The 25,527-nt window shown below is 32.2% G+C and overlaps 2 long non-coding RNA genes across 2 annotated transcripts in view; both read right to left on the reverse strand.

Annotated features, from left to right (window-relative positions):
* Window positions 1–443, reverse strand: part of LOC111095560 — a 5,809-nt gene extending 5,366 nt beyond the window's left edge. The window contains exon 1 of the long non-coding RNA XR_005358291.1: window positions 1–443. This exon is cut by the window's left edge and continues 49 nt beyond it. This is a non-coding gene — a long non-coding RNA (uncharacterized LOC111095560).
* A 7,254-nt stretch (window positions 444–7,697) lies between these two features.
* LOC119871517 overlaps window positions 7,698–25,527 on the reverse strand; it is a 36,294-nt gene continuing 18,464 nt past the window's right edge. The window contains exons 2-3 of the long non-coding RNA XR_005358292.1: window positions 9,832–9,875; window positions 7,698–7,928 (exon numbers count right to left, since the gene is read on the reverse strand). This is a non-coding gene — a long non-coding RNA (uncharacterized LOC119871517). The remainder of the gene's footprint in view (window positions 7,929–9,831; window positions 9,876–25,527) is intronic.

The raw sequence follows: 25,527 nt of genomic DNA on the forward strand, positions 1-25,527 counted from the left end.
AACTTTTACACTTGTGACCCCACTGTGTCTTTGTTTAGCATTCAGTAGTAATTCTTTCCTGGTTTGACTAGAATTAAAACTCAAGTATTCCCTCTTCTTCATTCCTTTAGTCCATGACTAACTGAGGCTTTCACTCTGCTCATTGGTCCTCCGAAATATAACAATTTTCTTTTCCAAACCACACTGTCTTGACTTGAGTCTATTGCAGGCAACCAGCCACATCCCAGATGTAACTCTCCTATGTATCTACTTAGTTTTTAACTCTACCTTCCCCTGCCCTGCTTTTCCTATCTACTTTCATCACACTGCTTTTAGTAACTAGTTTTTTACTAACCAAGTTCTAACGCATTTTCATAAAAACTAGCTAATCTTTCTTCTATCAATCATTTTGTTCTCCATTGATAGATGGGACTATCAGAGAGTAGTTTGCTCTCTTCACAGAAGTAAGGCAAAACAATTGGCTTCTGTATTGGAACCTTTGACAGGCTCCAAAATTCTAAATCTGATAAATTCTATGCCCTTTCTATGAAGAAAAAGGATAGATACTCTGCATAAATAATCATATTAACAACTATTTGTAGACCATCAACTCTGTGGTCAGATTCAGGAAACACAGCACCTACCATGCTATATACAGGAGATATAGACCTGGACCAGATGGCAGGGGGAAGGAACTGCTCTCAATGAATTTACATCTTTGGAAGGTTACAGATATTGAAACATTGATAATATAATTGATTATTTAATCAGAGCTATTATACACACTATGAAGGGGACACATACAATATAATAGAAAAGAAATTTAAAAAAAGACAAGCATATTTAAGGTCATGTACAACTTCCTTAAATTCCTCATAGAAATGGGGTTTAAGCTACAGTATCTAAGATAAATAAGAATTGCCTGGAAAGGGGTGAGTATAGGGCAAGAGATATGGTATTCCAAACAGAGAGAAGAGGCGTATTATACAAATATCCTGAGGCAAAAAAAAAAAAAAAATAGTGTGATGCTTTCAAAGAACTGAAAGAAGGTACAGAATGTAGAATTGAGGAAGAAAGTTGCAACAAATGATAAAAGGCTCTTAAAGAAGACAAAGAGGAGATTGGTTGATCATATATGAATTTATAGACCATGGATAGGTTTTAGTTTTTATTCCAAGTATAGCTGGTAGTCATCTAATCCTCACTACACAAAGTATTATCCATGAAACACTAGCATCAACTGGGAACTTGTTAGAAATATAGAATCTCAGACTCCACCTGAGTTAACTAATCAAAATCATTTTACTAATCTTACTAAGTGATTTAAATACACATCCCTATTAAAGTTAAGGAATACTGGGCAGCCGGGGTGGCTCAACGGTTTAGCACTGCTTTAGCCCAGGGCCTGATCCTTGATACTTGGGATTGAGTCCCACGTCAGGCTCTCCACATGGAGCCTGCTTCTCGTTCTGCCTGTCTCTCTGTGCCCCCCCCCCTCATTTCTCATGAATAAATAAATAAAATCTTAAAAAAAATACAGTTTAAGGAATACTGTTAAAGGATGTTAAGTAGGAGTAACATCAACTAATTTAGATTTTATAACATTGTAGCTCTAAGGACTACAGCTATGGCAAAGAGTTAAGTAGAAGAGTGTATTCAGAGAAGTCAATTGAATGTTCAATTCATTGAAATATAACATTATGATAGACTAGGGGATAATTAGTACAAATGATTGGCTTGAAGTATATTAAGGAAGTTAATTTCAGGACTGGTGATTGATTGACTAGCCAGTGAAATAGGCTGAATGAGGCATTACAGATGCTACAGATGTTTCTCCCTCAACTATTGAGAGGACAATATTGTCAAAATTCACACGGAATTCTGCAGAAGGAGCAGATCTAGGAAGGAATCTGAGTTTACTTGTGGCCCAGACTGGGTATATACAATATGTCATGTTAAGAAAAATAATGCGTGATACTTACAGAGGATTTTGCTGTTTAAAAAGTATTTTCCCACATATTATCTTAGCTTCTTCTACCATCTTCCCACTTAAGGGTAAGATTCAAGGGTAAAGTCAGGGTAAGAATTTTCTTGCAAAGAGAAGAGCAAGTACAAAGCTGTAAAGGGGCAAGAGTAGAAGCAAGCAGATCAGTCAAAGGGCTATTTCCAGAGGAAATAGAGTATTCATTTAGACTAGGATGAGAGCCATGGAGATGGATCAAAACAGACAGCTTTATTCTCCAAATAGAACTCACAGGACACACTAATGAAGATGGCACCCATGAAGACATGTTGAGTCAGATGCACAATCTTAAAAGCATGAGATAGATCTGGCAATGTAACAAATAGGCCATGTTTAGAAGTCATGGTGAGACACCAACTAAAAGAGTTTGTCTAAAATAAAAACAAAACAAAAATAAAAACAGAAATAAGCACTGAGTTACTCAAAAATTTTGAGGGAAAGTAGAAATGAAACTAGAAAAGGACTATTTTCTTGTTCATTTATATAATAACATTCTTTTTAGTTAATGAATAGTAGAATTTATAATCAAACATTTAATCATTTTCAAAACTTGTAGTAAGTAACAGAGTATTATTAAGATAAGTTTAAAAGCTTTCTCTAAAATATGTGGTTTTGTTTTATTTTTGTTTCTATATTATATAAATATTTAAAACATTAAATATTCATTTAATATTTATATCAAATTTATTTACATAATATAGTTAGCTTTATTTAGTCACTTATTTTTAAGAAAAATTTTATATCTGATAAAAATGCAGGAAGTCCACAAGAATAAAAATGGGAAAAGTAATAAAAATTGCATGTGAAAGGCGGAACTTCCACAGAAAAGCTGTTAAAATGACAAGCTATGAAACACTATCAAGGAGCAGGAAAGAAAGCTATTGCCCAGATGTGAATAGGCAAAAATAGAATGTTTGTAGCAGTAAAAGACCCTAGCATGTACCGAAATTCCCATCACCTGATACTGTCAGCCAAACCATTACAGGAATATTAGAAATATTATAAAAGGAAAAAAATTACCTACATGTAACTATAAATAAACAAGCAAAAACCCAGAATACCAAATGCCCAGAGATGTTTTATCGAAGGATAAACTATTACTATAGTTTGAAGAAAAATATTTTTATCTACAGTGTATAACATCCCATATCTAATAGCAGAAATAGAAAAAAGACTTAATGTGGTTTATACAATTAAAATAACAATAGCATATATTATTACATATAATATTATTACAATATTATTACAAATATTATTGCAATAATAACATATATTATTACTATATGACAAAATTATTTGGCCTGATTCAAAGACTTCCTTTGTTTTATAAAAACATTTATTATTACAGGAATGAAATTACTATCCCTTTTTAAAAAACTTCTCACATGGGCTCAGTGTTAACCTTACATTTATAAATGATATAAGAATTTTGGAAATTAGACAAAGTACTTTACACATTAGAGAAAAAAAAAAAAAAAACAAATAGATGTTGATTTTGCCATAGGACACAATGTCCAACATTAGTCTTTTCCTTAAGGAAATGCACAAACTGAAAGAATCATTGAAGTTTTTTTAACAAAACAAAAATAACTATCTTTGCAAAGAGATCCTCCTTCTGTACATGTGTGGAATAAAACCATGAGTACCTGAGAATTTTTTATGGACTACCACTAAAAAGAGAATCTATAGAACATTCATTTAAGGTTCTTCCTAGGATGAAAAATTATATACATGAAGACAAATTAAAAGCCTGAAATCGTGATCTTGTTTTTCAAAGATTTCATATATTAATAAGATCCAAAGTAGAAAAACCTCCTACTTTGCTGATGATAGAACAGCAGCAGAAGGTATCAGGATGATTGTACACTTCTACTTTCCTACTTCACTAACTAAAATCTTATGAAGTTTTGCTAACTAATTTTTAATGGTAAATTCTAGAATTTCAGTACTTGCATAATATTAGTGATATCTTTTTATAAACGAATCTAAACATCTCCTTTAATGCTTGGAAGAAATAGAAAACTTTCTATCGGGCAGCCCCGGTGGCTCAGAGGTTTAGCGCCGGCTTCAGCCCAGGATGTGGTTGGTCCTGGAGACCCAGATCGAGTCCCACGTCGGGCTCCCTGCATGGAGCCTGCTTCTCGCTCTGCCTGTGTCTCTGCCTCTCTCTCTCTCTCTCTGTGTGTGTGTCTCTCATGAATAAATAAAATCTTTAGAAAAAAAAAAAGCTTTCTATCTACATTTTTTAAAAAAATATAAATGTGAAATCTTTCAGCATACCATGACTTAAATAAGTGTTCTATAATATAACCTGGAAAAATAACCTATTGTAATACATGATTTTATATCAATATGTTTTAAGGTCCAAATATCAATTTAATAAATACACATTAGAAATATAACTTGTTTGTAATTTGGATGCTATTAGGAATTTCTAGGATTATAGTACTGTGTTTACATTTATTTACTTTAAAAATAAATAGATGTCTAGAGAAAAAGTAGTAATAACTTAAAAAGATAAGACAGAAGAAGAAAATACTATAATGCTTATTTAAATAGTTCAGAAGAACTGCAGAAAGCCATTTTCAAGAACACAAATGTTTTTCTACTCTATGAAGACATAATTTCTCAACCACATGGAAGATAACAAGGAAGAAATGTTCAATGTACATTGGGGAAAAAAGAGAGAAAGTTAGATTACATTTTTGGAGGAACTTCTATCTTAAAAGTCTACTACAAGTTACAGGGATACATACAAAATCTCTTTGGAAAGATAAGAAATTTATAGACAATTATCTCAAAATGGAAATTAATGCTGTATCTGGACAAATTCTTTTCTTTCACTTTTTCTACTTTTCATTACTACTACTATTACTTCTACTGCTGTTACTACTTTAACTTCCCTTTCAAATCTAGATACCATTATATATGAATCATGAGAATTTGGTAATCTCTGCTTCAGTAGTTATAACTTTCCCTTGTTTTGACTAGTACCTTTTAGTTGTTCACTGTTGTCAAACTAAAACATACACAGAGAAGACAATGTTTCCTATGTTGGAGAAGAGAGGTTTTCAAAGATTCTTTTTATACAAAAAGAAAACTCCCATTATACTGACAAAAATAAATAATAATAACATGAGATATACTAAATGATTTGCTTGGGATCAGCCAGTAAAATCATGGTCTAATATCTATTTGTAAAAGAGTGATTATCAGTTTCATCACTGTGGTACAACTAATTTAAAGAGATCCTTTCATAGTAAATTGTTAATCTAATAAATGCATTTTAAGAGGAATTTAAATAATAATGCTTGGAATACTCATAGCCCACTTGATAAGATATTTCTGTAGTGAGTTAAAGCATTTTTTGTTTGTTTTTGTTGTTGTTGTTGTTGTTGTTGTTGTTTGAGTGTCCTTCTCTTTATATAACCATTGTTAAACATTCTAGAAGAAGTAAATCTCAGATGGTTCTCTGGAAGTGCTACATTTAAATGAGCCATAAAAATTGCATTTTGTTCAAATAAACTTTGTAAACACAGTACCACTCTTAAAAAATAAGAATTCTGAATTTCAATGAACTATGAAAGGGTATGATAAAGTCAGGTATGACAAATAAGCATAAATTAAAAGAGTAAATCTTTGGAGAAAAGGTCTTTCGTTTTTTGTTCCCAGATCATTTTTTTGGAGAAGCATACATGTGAATGATATGACTACGGTGTTCAGTACTCAAGTTATCTTTTCAATTGGAATCATTTTCAATTTTAAGAGTAAATGCATTGATTCCAAAGTCAAATATATTTTAAGCAAACAATTTAAAAGCAAAAGCATTTTAGTCTTTTCATGGCTAAAATAATATTATTGATTTTGATTGCATGCAAAATCTCTCAAATCTATCTATTAGCCATAGGTAACATCTGGAAAAATATCCCAGGTAAAAGAAATGTGTGTGAAGTAACAAAATCTGATTTATATGTCAGGTCAGCAGATGATGAGAAAGAAATCCAATGGGGATTAATTCACTTATATGCTTCAAAGCTTATAGCGTGCATTATCTCTCATGCTCTAATATTTTTAAGAATATATAATGAAGGTAAATGCTTTGGGAGTGAAATGAATTTGTTTTCACTGTCTTGACAAATTGATCACAAATTAAGGTTTCTAAGATTTAAGGTGAGAATTTTTCTTAAGTGATCAATTGTTTTTAAAACAGCTCCTCAATTTTAGGTTCATATTCTAAAAGAAAAAAAGTCATGAAAGGGAAGTATAAGTGTTTATCCTTACAGTAAAAGGAAATTTGAAGAATAAGCTACATATTTAGAGCCCTGATATAAGTCAATAAATGCATTTTTGGGCAGGACCCAGACTTGCCAAAAATTAAATACATGTGTCAACTTTTATTTTGAAATACAAATTTGTTAGTGATTCTTTAAAAAAGGGCACTATAAATAATCTTTATCCTAGCTTATTAATTTTTATATATATTTGATCATCAAAATATGTCATTGTCTTGAATAAGCTAAAAGAAAAATAAAACTTGGTAAATGAACACTCCTAAAAATATTTTAAGGGGCATCTGGGTGGCTCAGTGGTTGAGCATCTGCCTTTGGCTCAGGGTGTGATCCCGGGATCCTGGGATCAAGTTCAACATCAGGCTTCCCACAGGGAACTTGCTTCTCCCTCTTCCTGTGTCTCTGCCTCTTTCTCTGTGTCTCTCATGAATAAATAAATAAAATCTATTTTAAAAATAAATAGAAATAAGTAAATATTATAAGGTTGAAAAACATAATTTGAAATCCTTGTTTAAGTAAGTGCTTAAAAAAGATCATCAACCATCAAAATGAGTTTCCATATTTCAGAAGAAAAAATAATAATCAAATAAGCAAACACTGTCATAATGTTGTCCTTATTTCTTCCCCATTTGGATCATTTTCCACACATCAATATTCAATTTATTAGTCATTAATTACTGAATTCTTAATTTTTTTCTTTTAATTTTTCAATTGCAACAAAGAAATAAATAAATTGTAAAAATGCATCATTAAAAAAAAAATGTGCCAATCTAACAGATTCTTTCGAGACCTGCTTTTTACAAATATTAATACATCTTTGTTCTCTTCAAAAAGAAAAACAAATGATAATGCAAAGCACGTAAGAAAATAAGAACATAAAGAATAAGGTAAAGTCCAGCAATAAAGTGAGATGTACTTGGAAGTGTGTACTCCACTGGAGAAAACTACTTATAAAATAACTTATGAATCATGATGAGAATTAGTAACAATTTTGTCTTAGCTGATACATTGAAAATATCTTATTTTCATGTAATCTACTTAAATAGGATATTTTATTTGCAAAACTGCACACAACCACAACTTGGAGTAAAGTTCAAGAAAGATTTTTTCCCCCTAGTGGAGGCAGCTGCATTTTATTTAGCCATTTGTCTTGTTTTGTTATTTTTTTAACTTAAATTTTAGGTGTTAACAAACAGTGCAATGTTGGTTTCTGGAGTAAATTCAGTGATTCATCACTTAGGGCCATATAAAATAATTTTATAATATTTATTTGTAATTTTCAAAATATTTTAAATGCATATTCCTTTAAATTCTGATTTCTAATATTTCATATTAATTTATTTAATAAAACTAGTAACATCAAAATATCTGTGTGGGAATACTTACTTTGGAATGATGTCACCTAGGTTAATTCATTTCATTTCTTTGATGAAAATGTATCTCATTTAGATATATATTGTATTGAGTCAGGCATTTGTCTGAATAAAAATATAACAGCAGAAGCAGAATTTGTTGCGTGAAAATAGCCCAGACAGTGTGATTAGGACATTAAGAAGAATGATAGGCAGAAGATGGACCATCACTGCTATCAGCTCATCTTCTAAGGATGACTTGGCATATTTCTCAAGTCTGTATCCCTATGGAGTGAATTAGAAGGCATCAAACACTATGCCTTTTATACATTGTGCAGCTATCTCAGAAACAAAGTACACACAAAAGTAGACTGCTTATCTTTAAAAGACAGCTTTTAGTAATGTTTTGGCAATTTTTAGGTATTTGCTTTAAATTTAAATTTAATAGTTAAATAAAGACATAACTCCTGTATAGTGAGGGGCTCATGAGAGCTTTCATTGCAGTAGCACATCCTTGGAGAATTTACAGAATCTTCTTCAGTCAATTGCAGTTCTGATGTTCCACATGGTTACAACATTTTTATTTCATTAACACCTAATTTACAAGCACAAACCATTCTAAATGTATCAGAGCAGATGTAGGAAATAATTATAATTTAGATTGAAATCTTCATCTCCTAGTCACATATTTTTAATCCATCCATCTTAAGAGAAAAAAATGTAATAACTTGTTGAAAAGAATTATAAAGAAATAAAAAGGTTTTTCAATTTAAATAAAGAGGTGCTACAATTTTTATAATTCATTTCTACCAGTTTACCTATTATTGCACAGATGTGTAATAACTGCTATACTCAGCTCTATGGTTTATAATAGGACATTGATAAGACAATCTGCACCTATTTAAATATGCTGTTTCATGGAGCTTCCCATCATAGCCCTTAGATATTTAGTTTAATGCTTTGGGAGTTCTTCAAATTTTATTTTCAGTTTTCTAAAGGGAGATGATTTCACTTGATTGACTTGGCATTTAATTTACTCCATATAAAAACAAATACAAAAGGAAATATTTTACCATTATGCAAATACTAAAGCAACTTAGTGTGTAATATCATTTATCAGGACTATCTTAATAAGTTTAAAAAAGTCTAATGGTCAAAAAATTAACAGCCCCACACCCTATACAGTTTAATTGCTTGAATAAACAGAATAACCAATTGCTCTGGACTGGAATGGAAACAATCCACCTGATTTGGATGTGCTCATTCAATATTAACTTTCAGTTTTATGCAGTCACTATGTCCCTTTATTTGTTCTCCATAGCCCTTACCTATCCGAATCTGAATGAGAGAGGCACATGCTCTGACATAAAACATAATAAATATGTCTGCCTGAAACCATCTTCCTCTTCAATTTCAACTCATCTATCCATATTTTGAATTATGGCTGCTTATATTTACTTCACTTCCTATTCACATTCCTCACTTATTACATGTCCCAAATGAGTAATGTTTAAGTCTGTTCAAACCCTTTTTTGCGTGTTATTCTTCCCATTATTTTCTTCACAGGCTTTACTAAGAATATCTTTATGAAACATCTAACAGTAAGCAAGTACATCATAAAATTTTCACTTTTTTAAAAAATATTTTTTTTTATTTTTTATTTTTTTAAAAAATATTTTTATTTATTTTTATATGTGAGAGACATAGAGAGAGAGGCAGAGACACAGGCAGAGGGAGAAGCAGGCTCCACACAGGGAGCCCGACGTGGGACTCAATCCCGGTCTCCAGGATCAGGCCCTGGGCTGAAGGCAGGTACCAAACCGCTGAACCAACCGGGCTGCCCCTAATTTTCACTTTTTATATTAAAAATCAATTTTTTTCATTAGCATGTACTCATTAAGTATCAGAAGGTATAGCAGATGAAAAAAATGAATTTTCTGTTAATAAAAAATCTCAGTAATTTATGATTTAAAATGACTCCAAAGAAAGCTTTGGAGAGGGGATGTAACTAATTGTCTTTGAAAAACTTGTCTCAAGGTGAGTGCATTTTTTCTCTATAATTTACATTTTGATAAGGTCAACTTCCTCAGAAACACTTCATAGTGCTGTGTATAGACAACATTGAACAAATGGAAATACAAAAAATGAAGAAAAAAAAAAGAAATACAAAAAATGAAAGTGTCCCTACCTTAAGGAAAATTACTGCAGGTCTTACTTTTAGACTTCATATATCTGCAACATAGGAAGAAAGACATTCAAAAGTTATTTATACTATGTAAAAGAAGAGTATTTTTCAAGGAAACAAAATTGAGACATGGTACTCTCCCTTTCAGTAGACATCTATTTCTAATTTAAAAAAAACATAAAAGATATCATCACAGCTATTTAATTTGATTGAGAATAAAATAAAAATAATAAATTGATGTAAGTAATTAGGGTTCTCATGGAATAGAAATATCTAGACACACAACATAAACTAACTTGAGCCTCTAAGATGACTTTCAGATATATGGTATAGGATAATCCACAGTACAAAGTAATTTTTTCTTACCATCATGATTAATTTGACTTTCTGTATATATTTCTAAATTTTGTTTGGGTAATAAAATAGAAAAAGGTTATTTTATTTTTTAAATATTTATTTAAAAACATATTACCTTTTATGAAATATTTGAAACCTAGCTCCCTGGATCAAAGTTGGTATACAGAGCTGGTACCGGGAAGAAAAAAAAAAAAAAAAAAGAAAAGAAAAAGGAGTGAAGAAGAGATGGCAAAAAAAGAAAAGCACTTAAAGGACTTAAATTTTACAAAGAATGGTACTAGGCATCATAAATTTAACATTTACATAATTCCCAGAGTAACTTTCTAATCTATGATATAAGGATTCAGGTGACTTTCACCAGTAACTATGAGTGTTGGTTCTGTGATTAATACAGCAGATTAATTATAGTCAATGTCCTCTTCTATGTAGTTCAAGCACTCTACAATTTATACTACATCAAATAAATGCAACTCTATAGCACAATTCATAGTATGACATACTTCTAAAAAAAAGTCCATGAGTCAAAAAAGTAAATACAAATAACAATAGAAAATATTTTACATTGAAGGAAAAATAAAACTGTAATATACCAAATTTATGGGATGCAGCCAAAGCATTCCTTAGAGGAACAGTCACAGCAGAAAAGATTATATCAAAAAACAGAAATTTCAAGTTAATTATCTGTGCTTCCACCTCATGAAATTAGAAAAGAAAAGAAAACTAATACTAAAGCAAATAGATGAAAGGAAACAATAAAGAAAAGTGCAGAAGTCAGTAAAACCAGAAAAGCTGCACAGGAAGTCAATGAAAACAAAAGTTATTTCTTTCTTTTCTGTATTTTAAGGATATTTTTAAAGTAGTTTTAAGTTTACAACAAGAATGACTGGAAGGTAAAGTGATTTCCAACATAATCCTTACCCAAAAACATGCATAGCCTCCTCATAATCAATAACACTCATTAAGATGGCACTTTTTTTTGATAAGTATGAAATATACTGACACATAATAATTACTGATAGTTTACTTTAGAGTTCACTCCTGGTAAATCCCATGAATTTGGACAAATGTATAATGCCATATATCCATTATTATAACATCATACAGAGCATTTTCACTGCCCTAAAAATCTCCTGTGCTCCACCAATTCATCTCTTCTTCCCAACGTCAACAACCATTGATCTTTGTAGTGTCTCTATGGATTTGCCTTACCAGAAAGTCATATGATTGGGATCATACAGTATATTTAGCCTTTTCAGATTGTCTTCTTTCACTGTGTACTAGGCACTGAGGGGTCCTCATCTCTTCATGGCCTGATAGCGTTCTAATGTACCAGTTTATTTATCCATTCACCCACTGAAGAATATGTTGGTTGCTTCCAAGAAATTGAAAATATACTTAAAGCTGGTATAAACATTTGTGTGTAGGTTTTTGTGTAAACATTAGTTTTCAACTCCTTTGGGTAAATATCAAGGAATGCAACTGCTAGATTGCATGGCAAGAGTATTTCAAGTTTTGTTGGGAAACTGACAAACTGTCTTCCAAAGTGATTTTACCATTTTGCATTACCCCTAGTAATGTATGAGAAGTCTCATTGCTCCATATCACCCCTGGCATTTGGTATTGTCAACATTCTGGATTTTGGTCATTCTAGTAAAAATGCAGTGATTTCTAACTGTTTTTTTGAATTTGTGTTTCCTTGATGACATATAATGTGAAGCATATTCGTATATGCTAAATTTCAATCTGAGCATCTTCTTTAGTGAGCTGTTTGTAAGGTCTTTGGTCCATTTTTTAATCAGGTTGTTTGCTCTCTCTCATATTGTTGAATTTTAAGAGTTTTTATATGTTTTGGAAAACAATTTTTTATCAGACGTATCTTTTGGAAATATTTTCTCTCAATCCTGTCTTCTGACTGATACTGTTTTTCATAGAGAAGTTTTTAAATTTAACGAAGTCCAACCTAACAATCATTTATTTATAGATCATGTTTTTGGTACTGTATCTAAAAAGGCATCACCAGCACCTCAGTGACACAGTCAGTAAAGTGGCCAACTCTTAGTTAAGCTCAGGTCATGATCTCAGGGTCATGAGATGGAGCCCTGCATTGGGCTGTGTGTTTAGCATGGAGTCTGCTTAAGACTCTCTCCCTCTGCCCTTCCCTCATGCACTGCCCCCCCTCAAATAAATAAATAAATCTTTATAAAAAAATAAATACCTAGGCATCACCACAAGCAATGTAATCTAGATTTTCTCCTATGTTATCTTTGAGGAGTTTTACAGTGTTGTGTTTTATATTTAGGTCTCTGATCCATTTTAAATTAATTTGTGTAAAGTCTGTGTCTAGATTTGTTTTCCTTACTATGGATATACAGTTGTTTCAGCACCATTTGTTGGAAAACTATCTTTGCTCCATTCTTTATCTTTAGTCCTTTGTAAAACATCAGTTGACTACATTATGTAGATCTACTACTGCTGGATTCTCTATTCTCTTCCACTGAATAAGTTGTCTATTCTTTTGCCAATATCACAGTATCCTGATTCATGTGGCATTATAGTAAGTCTTAAGGTAGGATACTGTCAGTCCTCCAACTTCATTGTTCTCTTTCAATATTTTCTTGACTATTGTAGGTCTTGTGCCTCTCCATATAAACTTTAAAATTAATACCCATAGAATAATTTGTTTAGGATCTTGATTGGGATTCACTGAATTTGTAGATTAAGAAAAACTTGATCCACATCTTGATAATATTGAGTCTTCCTATTCATAAACATGAAATATCTACCTATTTATTTACTTTTCTTTGATTTCAAAAATATATTTCTTTAAAAAGATCAATTGAATTGATATGCCTTTCATCAAACTGACCAGAACTACACTCCCACATAAATGATTGGTTTTTTTTTTTTAATTTTTATTTATTTATGATAGTCACAGAGAGAGAGAGAGAGAGGCAGAGACACAGGCAGAGGGAGAAGCAGGCTCCATGCACCGGGAGCCGGATGTGGGATTCGATCCCGGATCTCCAGGATCACGCCCTGGGCCAAAGGCAGGCGCCAAACCGCTGCGCCACCCAGGGATCCCAAATGATTGGTTTTTTAACAAAAGTGCCAGGCCACAGCAATGGAGAAAAGAGCCTTTAAAAAAACTGGAAATATGACAAAAAGTACATCAACCCTCTTTGTCTCATATCAAGTGCAAATACAACCTCAAAATGAATCACAAACCATAATATAAAATTCAAAATCATAAAATTTCTAGAAGACAAGACATGAAATAATTTTTGTGACCGTGAGTTAGGCAAAGATTTCTTTGACAGTACCCTAAAAATACTATCTATAAATGAAGAAATATAACTTGGACTTAATCAAAATTATGAACCTGTGCTCTTTGAAAGAGGTTATATAGAGACTAAAAAGACAAATGTATTTCAGGAGACAATATTTGCAAGCACATATATGAGAAAGGTCTTGTATCTAAAATATATCAAGAACTATCAAAACTCAACAATTCAAAAAAAAAAAAACCCACGAAGAACCAAATTTAAAAAATCAACAAAAAATTTGAACAGACACTTCATTATAGAACATATTTGGATGGCAAATAAGCACATAAAGTGAAGTTCAACATTATGAGTCATATGGGAAATGTCAATTAAAACTGTAATGAGAAATCACTACATATTGGAATGGCTAAAACTGAGATAAAAATGAAACACATACACATGTGAATGTGCACATGTTTACTGACTTTTCCATACTGAGGTTAAGGAGGAGCCAGAACTCTAATACACTGCTCATGAAAATGAAAATGGTACAGGCACTTTGGAAAAGTTTGGTGTTCTCTTATAAAATATTTTTCATGTATACCATTTATTCCTCAGTTCTACCATTAAGAATTTACCCAAGCTAATGTTTATAGCCCTTATACTAATAAATAACCCTAGCATTTTTCAATATGAGAATGGATCTATATAATGTAATACTAGCCAGCAATAACAAGGAATGTTATTGATATATGAAATAACATGGATGAATTTCAAATGCATTATGCCAAATGAAAGCAGCAAGACTCAAAAGACTGCACACTGTAATATTCAATATATATGACATTCTAGGGGAAAAAAGGGGGGGGCAAAGTTATAGGGTCAGAAAACTAATCAGTGGTTTCTAGGGGCTGGGGCTGAAAGAATGGTTTCATTACAAAGGGGTACAAGAGAATGTTTGGACTGATGGGACTGTTTTATCTGATTTTGGTTTATCTGATTGCACAATTGTATGGCTTCATGAAAATCAGAAACTATATGATAAATGTGGTGATTTTAACTAACATAAATTTATAACAATAAAATAATAAACCAAAAGTGTGTTATTATAGAATAGTTATAAATGAATGAAAATTACTATTAAAACATACCATTTACAATATACCAAAAAGATGAAATGTTAGGGATAAGTTAACAAAATATGTCCAAAACCTAGCCAATGAAAACTAGAAACCACTTCTGAGAGAAATTAAGGAAGGTTTTTACCTAATAGAAAAGAAAACATAAATCCTCAAATATTGGAACAAGAAAGTTCCTAAAAACTTTATTCCTAGCATTTTAAAACTAGAAAAATAACACAATAATACATGAAAGGTATAGAACAGAGAACCCTGGAAGAGACCTACACATATATAGATCCTTAGTTTATGCCAAAATAACACAGCAGAGAAGTGGATAATAAAAATATTTTCAAGTAATAGTGAGGAATAACTGGATATCACAAAGGAAGAGGGAAAAAATTATCATCTACTATATACAACATTCCACTCTAGATTAATTAAATACTGAAATACAAATAATAACATTAGAAGAAGCAGAAGAAGCAGAAGAAGAAGAAGAAGAAGAATGGTAATAATGAGTTTTTCTAGATGATAATTTAGAAAAATATTTTCATGATCTTAAGGTAATGAAACTTCTTAATCAGGACCCAAAAAAGCACTAATCCAACAAAAAGTGATAAAATTGACTATATTAAAATAAAGAATTTCCACTTATCAAAAGGTGTCATTAAAAATGTGAAAAATAGGTAGCCCAGGTGGCTCAGTGGTTTAGCGCTGTCTTCAGCCCAGGGTGTGATCCTGGAGCCCCGGGGTCAAGTCCCAAGTCAGGCTTCCTGCATGGAGCCTGCTTCTCCCTCTGCCTGTGTCTCTGCCTCAGGCAGAGTGTGTGTGTGTGTCTCTCATGAATCAATAAAATCTTTTTTAAAAATGTTTTAAAAATGTGAAAAATAAGCTACACTGTGGGAAAAGATGTTTGCAACTCATGTTACCCTCAACAGGCTCATAATCCAGAATATACAAATAAACCCTACATATCATAAGAAAATGAAGCCATCCCCATCTACAAAATGCCAAGATAATTAACAAAAGACAATATCAAATGGGCCAATAAACATTAAAAAGATATTAAGCAAAGACATGCAAAGTAAAAAAAATAAATAAATAAAACCACTATTATTACTAAAACCTAAGGCCATTTTTCTTAACCTAATTCCCCAGAAAGACCAAAATTTAAAGTCAATGATGTCAGGAATCCGAAGAAAACTTCATATACTGGTAGAGAAAGTATAAACTGGTATAAGCTACTTTGGAAAACAGGTGGGTATCAATTACTAAGTTCAGAGATAGATGAATCATTGGATTCAGCAATTCTACTCCTACTGAACAGATAATATATCCAAAAAAATGGACAAAAATGTGTGAAAGCCCAAATCTGTAAACAACTCAACTGTCTATTAATAAAACAAGTTAAGACAAATTTATTATAAGAAAAAAAATGGATAAATGATACTCCATCATGACTTTAAACTTAGCATGTTTAAAAATAAACTCAGCCTCTTTTTCTTCCAAATCAATTTCCACATTGGGCTGTCAAATTCTGCCCATTACACCATTACTTGCTTCCAATTCTAACTTGAGATATATGTTCTTTGTATTGTTGAAGCAGGAAAATTACATATTTTAGCATCTGAGGAATCATAGTTTGAAACTCAGTCTTTCATTTTATAATCTGTGTCTCTGCAAGTGAATTAGCTGACTCCTACCACTAGTTGCTGCATCTGGTAAATGCAAACAAATACTACAATCTCTTAGAATTGGATGAAATATATTTTTATATTCCCCAAATGAATGAGACTATATAATGTTTGTCCTTCTCCGATTGACTTATATATAAAAAATAGTGAAAGGGAATAAAGGGGAAAGGAGAAAAAATAAGTGGGAAATATCAGAAAGGGAGACAGAACGTGAAAGACTCCTAACTCTGGGAAACAAACTAGCAGTGGTGGAAGGGGAGGTGGACGGGGGAGTGGGGGTGACTGGGTGGCGGACACTGAGGTGGGCACTTGACAGGATTAGCACTGGGTGTTATTCTGTATGTTGACAAATTGAACACCAATAAAAAATAAATTTATTAAAAAAAGGAAAAAGAAAAAAAAGAAAAAGAATTGGATGAAATAACAAATATAAAAAATATAGCACACAGTTGATATTTTTAAAACGTTGACTCCTCTTTTCTCAGAATATGAACATCCCTATATACAAACAGTCTTTTTCTAACATCAATTGTCTCTTTATATTATGTTTGAAAAATAGAAAAAAAGCTGACACCTCAGAAGGTATTATGGCACCATCAACCAGGCTGGATATTGAAGATCAGACCAGGCATTCTGTGACCATGAGAAAAACAAATAAAGAAACTCCATAATGCATAGCCATGTCTGAGAAAAACTAAAACAGTGTTCAAATAACAAAAATGGCCTAATATCTCCTTACCCATGCTTACTTACCATTAGAGATTACTATTTCTTTACCAATTACATCATTAGAATTGTTTCACATTTCCTGCTTGTAAAATAAGAATTACTAGGATACTCAGTCAGAATTATCTCCATCTCCTTGAAACCTTCTCCAAATCACCTAATACATGCATAAATCCTAACATAAAATCCTTCTCATACCCTCTTAACAGATGTCCCAAGCCCACTGTATGCAATCTTCTTCCTCTTTGTAACAATTCAATAAAACCAACTTTGACTCAGTTGTACCCTTGGTTGTCTTTGATTTGGGAGCATTGACATCTCTCATTTGTGGCCCCTCATTTGGAATCTGTCACCCCTTTCTGTGTGAGATCTCTTTTTCTTCATGTATAAACTATTTTGGCAACCTAATTGGGATTTCACCTTTCTCTTTCCTACCTCCAGCCCATTCTAAAGACTACTGAATATTAGTCCAAAAATCATCTTCCTAAAAAAATACTATTTATCAGACATCTAATTTTACATGTCCATTTTCATATTTAGTGAGTGAAAGGCTGTCAGTAGCTGTTCTCTCAAGAGACAAGATACATCTTTTGTGCTGGTGAACCAATTGTAAGCTGTGATATACCTGGGTGTTCAGAGATAAAGTGCCAAATGCATACCTGTAAATGGAAAAGCAATTTTCTCTTATGCTTCATATAATAGTGTGTCAAAATTCTCTAATTCCTTTGTTTTGTCTTAAATAAAGAAAGGTTAGGTTGTGAGTAAAAATTCTGTTTTGATAGCTTGAATCTCTAGAATAACCCCCAAAGGAATTAGCAGGAAGCAGATCTAGTCAAAGCAATGTTTAGAAAATAGAAGTTTATACCTTGTCATTATATTTCACATTTTCAACTAGACCTGCAATGAGAACACTACCTTCCTTTTTTTATTCAATAGATACTTTTCATTTGTGCTTTTTAAAAAGTATTTTTAAAATTGTATTTTACATAACATGACACATAAATTGCACAGTGTGGAAAGAATTGTCTGCCTCCCTGAATGAAACCATTTTAATCTCAAGAGTTTTATTATCTGTTAAAATCTATTTAAATATAGGCATTCAATTTTACATTACTTGACATTTATGGAGAAGCTATTTTACAGCAGCAGGTTTCTGAATAGACAAGATCACAACAAACATTCATGATTATATGGCATTCTAGATTAAAAAATATGAAGAAAGAATGGTCTGAATATCCTGGGCAGTTCACATATATAAATATAAGTAATAAAACTGGATGAGAGGTCTGCTAATATATGTGTTTGACAACTATAATTATGACATTCATAATAGTCTACCTACATATTTTTGCTGTATTACAATATTAATTAAAGCTATATTGTTTTGAATACTAGCTAAACTACTTAATAGCAAAACTGGAGAAAAGAGGCATTTGTAATGTGGAATAATCAGTTACTTGAAGACTATTTTTTTTTAAAGAAAATAACTTTGCTAATTGAACTGGCTAGAAAGACAAAGAATTATGCATTGTGATCTATCTATGGGCTAAAACATTATCTCAGCTTTTACTTCAATGATACGAAAATAAAAATCATGGGCACAGTTTTAGATATAGAAAGATGTAACATTTATTTATTTATTTTTTGGCAACCCTTGCTCAAATTGCTAGCTTGAGTTAGGGTTGAAAAAAACTGGGAGAGAAAAAAAAAAAAAAAAAAAAAAAAAAAAAAAAAAAAAAAAAAAGAAAAAAACTGGGAGAAGGATGGGATCCCTGGGTGGTGCAGCGGTTTGGCGCCTGCCTTTGGCCCAGGGCGCGATACTGGAGACCCGGGATCGAATCCCACATCGGGCTCCCGGTGCATGGAGCCTGCTTCTCCCTCGGCCTGTGTCTCTGCCTCTCTCTCTCTCTCTCTCTCTCTCTCTCTCTCTGTGACTATCATAAATAAATAAAAATTAAAACAAAACAACAACAAAAAAAAAAAAACTGGGAGAATGAGCTCTACAACTAGGGTTTTCTACAACTGGCCTGAATCTAAAGTATAACAATTGAAACTGGACTTTTCATGAACAAAAAAAGAAGCAAATTGTCACAAGTTTTTAAATTATACAAAAGAATCTGCATGAAACTTCTATCCATCAAATGGCTACTGAAAAATGAGATAATTACCTAAAATAATTTGCATGTTAAGAGCTAATACAATATTACAAAGTAAAGTCCAGTTGTGAAAGCAATGCATAATTTCCTGATTAATGTCTCATGCACAATATTCCTCCATGCTCAGTCAGAGCCTAAATAACAATATGGTCAATCAATCAAATATAAAAAAAGATAACTAAGAAATGAGTTCAGCTCTAATAAATCATGACTTGAACTCAGTGGATTTTAGAAATATGACAACAAGTCACAATACACTGCATTTTTACAGCAATACATTCAGATTTTAATTGGAATGATTATAGATATTTTGTGATTCAAGATTAGTATGTGAAGGCAAAAAAAATTTTAGTTTATAAAATGTCATTTATTAAGCTATTGAAGAAAACTTCACATTAAAATACCAAGTCTGTACCGTCACAGCTCTGCCAAAAGTTATGATAAGAGCGATATTTAGTCAGGAAGACTGAGAATGTCAGTGGAGTAATATGGCCAAATTTCCTACACAGATTATGAAACATTTCCCTTCTCGGTGCAAAGTGGAAACATTTCTTCTAAAGTAGAATTAATCTCCTCTGTCAGCTGAAGGCAGGTGTGGCGATAAACAAAGGAGAAGCAGGTGAGGCAAAGCTGCTCTAATAGATTCAAAGACTGAAAGTGAGCTCTGATCAGTCACTTAACAAATTCAAATAGACTTTCTTTCACTTTTCTATTATTCTCTCTGGTATAAATGGAGACACTCTTTAAAATATTAAGGCTATTTATGGAACTTATTTAAAGGCAGAATTTTTCTCTCTATGTTTGGTAGGAAGGGGAAAGGAGAACACAGGGAAGTTCTGAAAGCCAGGGTGCTTATTGTTGTTGTTGGGAATAGGAAAATGACGAAAGGCAGTCCAAGAAAATGTGCTCGTGATTATCATGACCTAGCCAGAAAATGGACTCTCCTTTTGCTTCTTGTTAAGAAAGCATTAATATTTGGCAAGTGAAGAAAGCAAGTTTGGAGGTCAGTCAGGCTAGTCTGTCTGGGGTCCAGAAGTTTCTATGACTTTCAATAGGTTACTGAACCTCTTTTTAAAAAGCACTTATTTAATCTCATATATCCATTTTTTAATTTCTAATATGGAGAGAATAACAGTACTCATCTCATATATTTGTTGTGAGAATTAAACAGATTAATACACATATAATTCTTATAACAGTGCTTAAAATATAAAAAGACCTCAAAGTGTTAATAAATTAAACATTGGTAGCTATTAACTATACGCATTCATTCAAACTCAATTAAAATTAGATAAAATCTAAAATGTCACATGAATCATACTTCAAGTGCTCAAGGGGCACATGTGGCTTTTGTCTCTTGTATTGGACAATCAGATTAGAATATTTATATCATCTCAGAATATTCTACCTGGGAGTGATAATAGATATGTCCTTAAAGAACAGAAACAGATGACCATCCATACTTACTGTTAGCCAGTAAGTGGGATGCAGAAACGGGATAGAGTATACAGTTTGTAGAAGATGATTGATTTGTACCTTCCAAAACTTTATAATGTTTCAGGTTGTTTTAGGTGTGCATTCTTTACATTGAGAGATGTAGTATTTTAATAAAAAAAATAAATTGTAAAATAACAACTATGAACACTTTAACTTTACATCAGATTGACTCTAGTTAAGAAGGAAAGAATTATTCACACAGCCAATTCAACAGCAATGTACAATGCAGAATTTGCTTGAGATAACAACTTCATTTTCAAAAAAATCCTATAAATATGCCTTTGAGTGATATCCCAAAGTAATAAAACTTTCCAGGGCTTTGGCAGTCTAAATGTTTGCAACTGCGGTGATGAAGACTTTTCAAACTTTGTCAGGTCTCATAAGTCACCTATAACTGCCATAGAGTTCTCAGCAACTGTATAAGAACATGTTTATTTTATATTAAATAGTATCAATAATGAGAAGCAATTATATCACCAATTTCCCAAGTGACAAGGACTTCCCTAATTTAAAAACTCTGTGGCCATGTTTTCATAATCTTCATCTCTTTCATCCTGGATTTCTTGGGAATATTTGATTCTAATGACTATTCTTTAATTTTAGAAATACAAGCCTCCTCAGGTGTCATTATACAACTTTCTCTCTCTGATTTTCTCCTTCCTCCTATACTTCTTTCTCGGGAGTACTTCTGGCCTTCTAGTCTACCACTCTTCAGTATTTCATCCTGTGTTTTATCACCAACTTTTTTCTTATGTCACTTTAAATGCTCCTTTGAGTGATCTATGCTATTCTCAGTTTCAAGTATCACCCATATACTGCTGTCACATTCTGTATCTTCAGTGAGAATTTTTCATTTAAATTCTAAACTTCTATTTCATTTTATTTTTATTTTCTGCATGCCTCATAGACCCAAAGTCAGATTTTTATAATATTTAATCTTTCTTGGGAGCTCCATTTATAAGGCAAATACATGTGCACACACGATCTTTTCTTTCTTTGCTTTACTTCTCACCAACAAAGACCTGATAATCTTGTAGATTTATCTTATACCCTTTTTATTAAGTCACTAAATCATGTTCATTCTGCTTCATATTATATATAATATATACTCACATCGCTCTCCAGATGCCTACTTCCTTTGCTTGTATTTAGTCCCAGAGATCCTTGTCTGAGCTATCACAATAATTTAGTAACCTGTCTTACCTATTACCAGTTTAACCCCCAAAAGCTACCAATATAATTTTCCTTAATCACACACTTCTTTTGTATAACATGAAATTCTTTAGTGACTCTCATCACTTACAGAGACTTTCAAAAACACTTCAGCATGCATACAAGGTCCATTTTCATGAATCCTGTTTACTTTCTTAGTTCAATTTCTGTCCCTATCTTGTTGTGTCCCCGAAGCCTGGCATTATTAAAGTATACCTATTCCCCAAATGTGCTATATTCTCTCATGTTTCCAAAATCCATCATACTATTCTTTGCTCCATTTGGATTCTTGCCAATCTTTCTTCCTTGAGCAATTCAAAATATTTAAGACTCAGCAGCAATATGTTACTCTTTGGTGCATTTTTCTCATACTTTCCTTCACCCTCCTCTTCTATGAAGAATTCGGGTTCTGAATCTCACGGCACTCATTTTAATGCATTATGAAGGAAAAATATTCTTTAGATCTGTTTGAGATCTCTAAATGTTTCATTCTTAACATAGTATCTATAATGGGTAGATGTTAATATGTCATGCATAGTAGGCCTTCAATTACATTTAGTTAAATTATTATTAAAGTATGATTATAAACATGCTATAAATAAAAAATGGTGAGAATTATAAAAATTAATGACAATAAAAGGACAATATTGAGAAATACAATTAGTATAAGTTTCATTACTTCCTCCTCTGTGAAATACTTTCACTAATATACTAATCTCATGGATTTTCTCTTATCTTATTGGCCTTTCTCTCTCAGTCCACTTTGTGAATTCCTCCTTATATTTGGCCCCTTGAATATTAGAATAGCCCAAGACTAAAATTTCACCTTTAAATCTCTTCTCTTTATTTGAACACCTCTAGGAATCTCATGAAATCCCATTACTTTCAATATCATTGCTGCACCAAAGATTCTTAATCTGAATACCTATGTTACACTCCAGACTTTATATTCAACTCCATGTTACCCAAAGCTATTCAGTGTTATCCTGTCAAAGTTCACAAGTTAAAAACAGAGGCCCTTATCTTCCCCACCAAAATGTGCTCTACAACCTAGAAAATTACAATTCTATCTTTCCAATTATTTAAGGCCTCAAACCTTCAAGTAATTCTTAATTCTTTTAAGGAAGTCTTATTAAATACATCCTCAAAAAATATGCAGAATTGACCCTGCCCCATGACCTCCACTGCTATAATCTTGTCCAAACCATCATTCTCTCTCACCTTAATTAGTGTAGAAGCATGTGAAGTGGTCTCCTGTTTTTTCTCTTCATTGACCCCCTGCCCTCTTCAATCTAGTCCCAATATAGCAGTCAAAATAATTCTGATAAAATATAAGTCAGATCTTCTTGCTCTTCTGCTCTTAACCCCCTAATAACTTTTTAAGTCACCTAGAGTAAAACCCTATACACTTACATTGGCCTATAAAATCCTTAAAGAACCTTGTTACATATTTGACCCTCCCTTCTATTTTTCTTCATCCATTTATTTCTAGCTTTCTGGTCTTTTTGGACTTCTTTAAATGGACCAGGTATGCACCTAGCTCCAGGTATCTGTATTTTCTGTTCCTTCCATCTGAGAAACTCATCTCTCAGATACTAACATGATTCACTCTACCTCTCTTACCTCCCTTCCTGTCCACCACACTTTTCAAAATTGAAATCACCACATTTCTGAGATTATTTATTTATTTATTTATTTATTTATTTATTTATGAGAGACAGAGAGAGAGAGAGTCAGAGACACAGGCAGAGAGAGAAGAAGGCTCCATGCAGGGAGCCTGACATGGGACTCGATCCTGGGACTCCAGGATCAGGCCCTGGGCTGAAGGCAGCGCCTAAGCTGCTGAGCCACCCAGGCCTCCCCTGAGTTCCCTTTAAAATTGTTTCTTCACAATAATTATCAAGCAACATTTTGTATATTTAATTACTGATTTTTTATTGCTTATTGTTTTCTCAGCCCTGTAAAAAGGTAAATCTATACAATAGGGCTTTTTATTCCTATATTTTTAATGCCAAAAGCAATGTCTGACATACAGTCATCGGTTAAGTATTTGCTTAGTCAATGAATGGCTATAACTAATAAACAATTCCAGAAATAAAACTAATGGTAAGACAAAAAATTGCAAAGCATATCAGGCTGGAATTTTGCAAAAACAATATGTACATATATTTTTTTCAAAAAAAGTTCATTATTAAGTACAATAAAACAAGTAATGAAACATTTCCCAGTGAGTGTTCCAGTAAACTTTATAGAATTTTGAAAAATAACATTACTATTCCTAATAAGGGGGGTAATATTACTGAAAGTTAATTAAATAGTTTCCCTTTTACTTGACTGCTCAGACTCTTTGAAATATGACTATATAAAGTGAAACATAGCACACAGTATTTCCATAAATTATTTGACTATATAAACTACTTCTGATCATCTGCAAAAGAGGAGGGTTTTACACTTTTATGGTTTGAGGAAATGATTTTTGAGAAATGCTGGGGAGGATGGAATATTGTAGATGAGTTATAGTTCTGTCTCAGTCTGCTAAGATAAAAAATGTTATGATAAGCGAGCCTGAAAAACTAGAAAGCTGGTAAAATGATCATTAATGTCAAGCAATAATTTGTATTGTTCTATTGTCATTATATTGTCAGGAAAAGTCAAGGGCTCTTGACCTGGATGATTAGCATTTTTTAAAAGTATTTTATTTATCTATTTATGAGAGACACAGAGAGAGAGGCAGAGACACAGGAGAGGGAGAAGCAGGCTCCCTGCGGGCAGCCCAGTGCTGAACTCCATCCCAAGACCCAGGATAATACCCTGAGCTAAAGGCAGATGCGCAACCACTGAGCCATCCAGGCATCTTGATGATTAGTAATATAAAACAAGATGAAATCATATCGCATAAAAAATTAAGATTTGTGTGGTTTAATAAAAATATATAGTTTCATTGTTTTTGTTTACATCAAGGAGAAAAATAGTGATATTTTCCTTAATTTTACAGAAATACTATTTATTGCTTATCTTATACATGTATTTCCATACCTTTTCAACTAGAGGTCATAAGAAGTCTTAGAAAAGATGATCCTACCACAATTATTGAAAGACTGTAGAATGGCATAACAGTAAGAACTAAGGATTTGGAATTAGAATATTTGTCTAAGTGTTCAGATGGATATGAGCAAGGGAGTATTTTTTTTTTAAGGGAGTATTATTATCCACATATCCAACTCCACTAGGAGAGTCGAGTTTAAGAAAATAGTTTTAGAGCCCTACATCAGAAGTCAGTGTCAAAAACATGATTAATGCATAATTCTCTGGTATCTAATAATTTAGTTCATCATCATCTTTAGTTGATTTATTTGTCTAAACCAGTTACAATTAGGACCATGCCAGGCATGTAAACTCACATTTAAATTAGTTTATAAAAAGACAAGTAAAAATTATGCTGGGCATATGAATTGCAAATTAGAATACCTCTATGTCAGAAAGGTCACAGTTATGATTATATTGCCCTAAAAGTTTAAATTTTAATAAAGATTAAATGACATCTTTCTGTAACTTAGAAGGATGATGAAAAAACTAAAGTTTCTATTTATGAATATATATCTTTGTCTAATTGTTTATGCTTCATTTTAGTATAATTGATTTACTAATTATTAAAATTCTGAAAATTAGTATT

Source organism: Canis lupus, chromosome 4 (genome assembly GCF_011100685.1).
Source record: "Canis lupus familiaris isolate Mischka breed German Shepherd chromosome 4, alternate assembly UU_Cfam_GSD_1.0, whole genome shotgun sequence".
Classification (NCBI taxonomy): domain Eukaryota; kingdom Metazoa; phylum Chordata; class Mammalia; order Carnivora; family Canidae; genus Canis; species Canis lupus.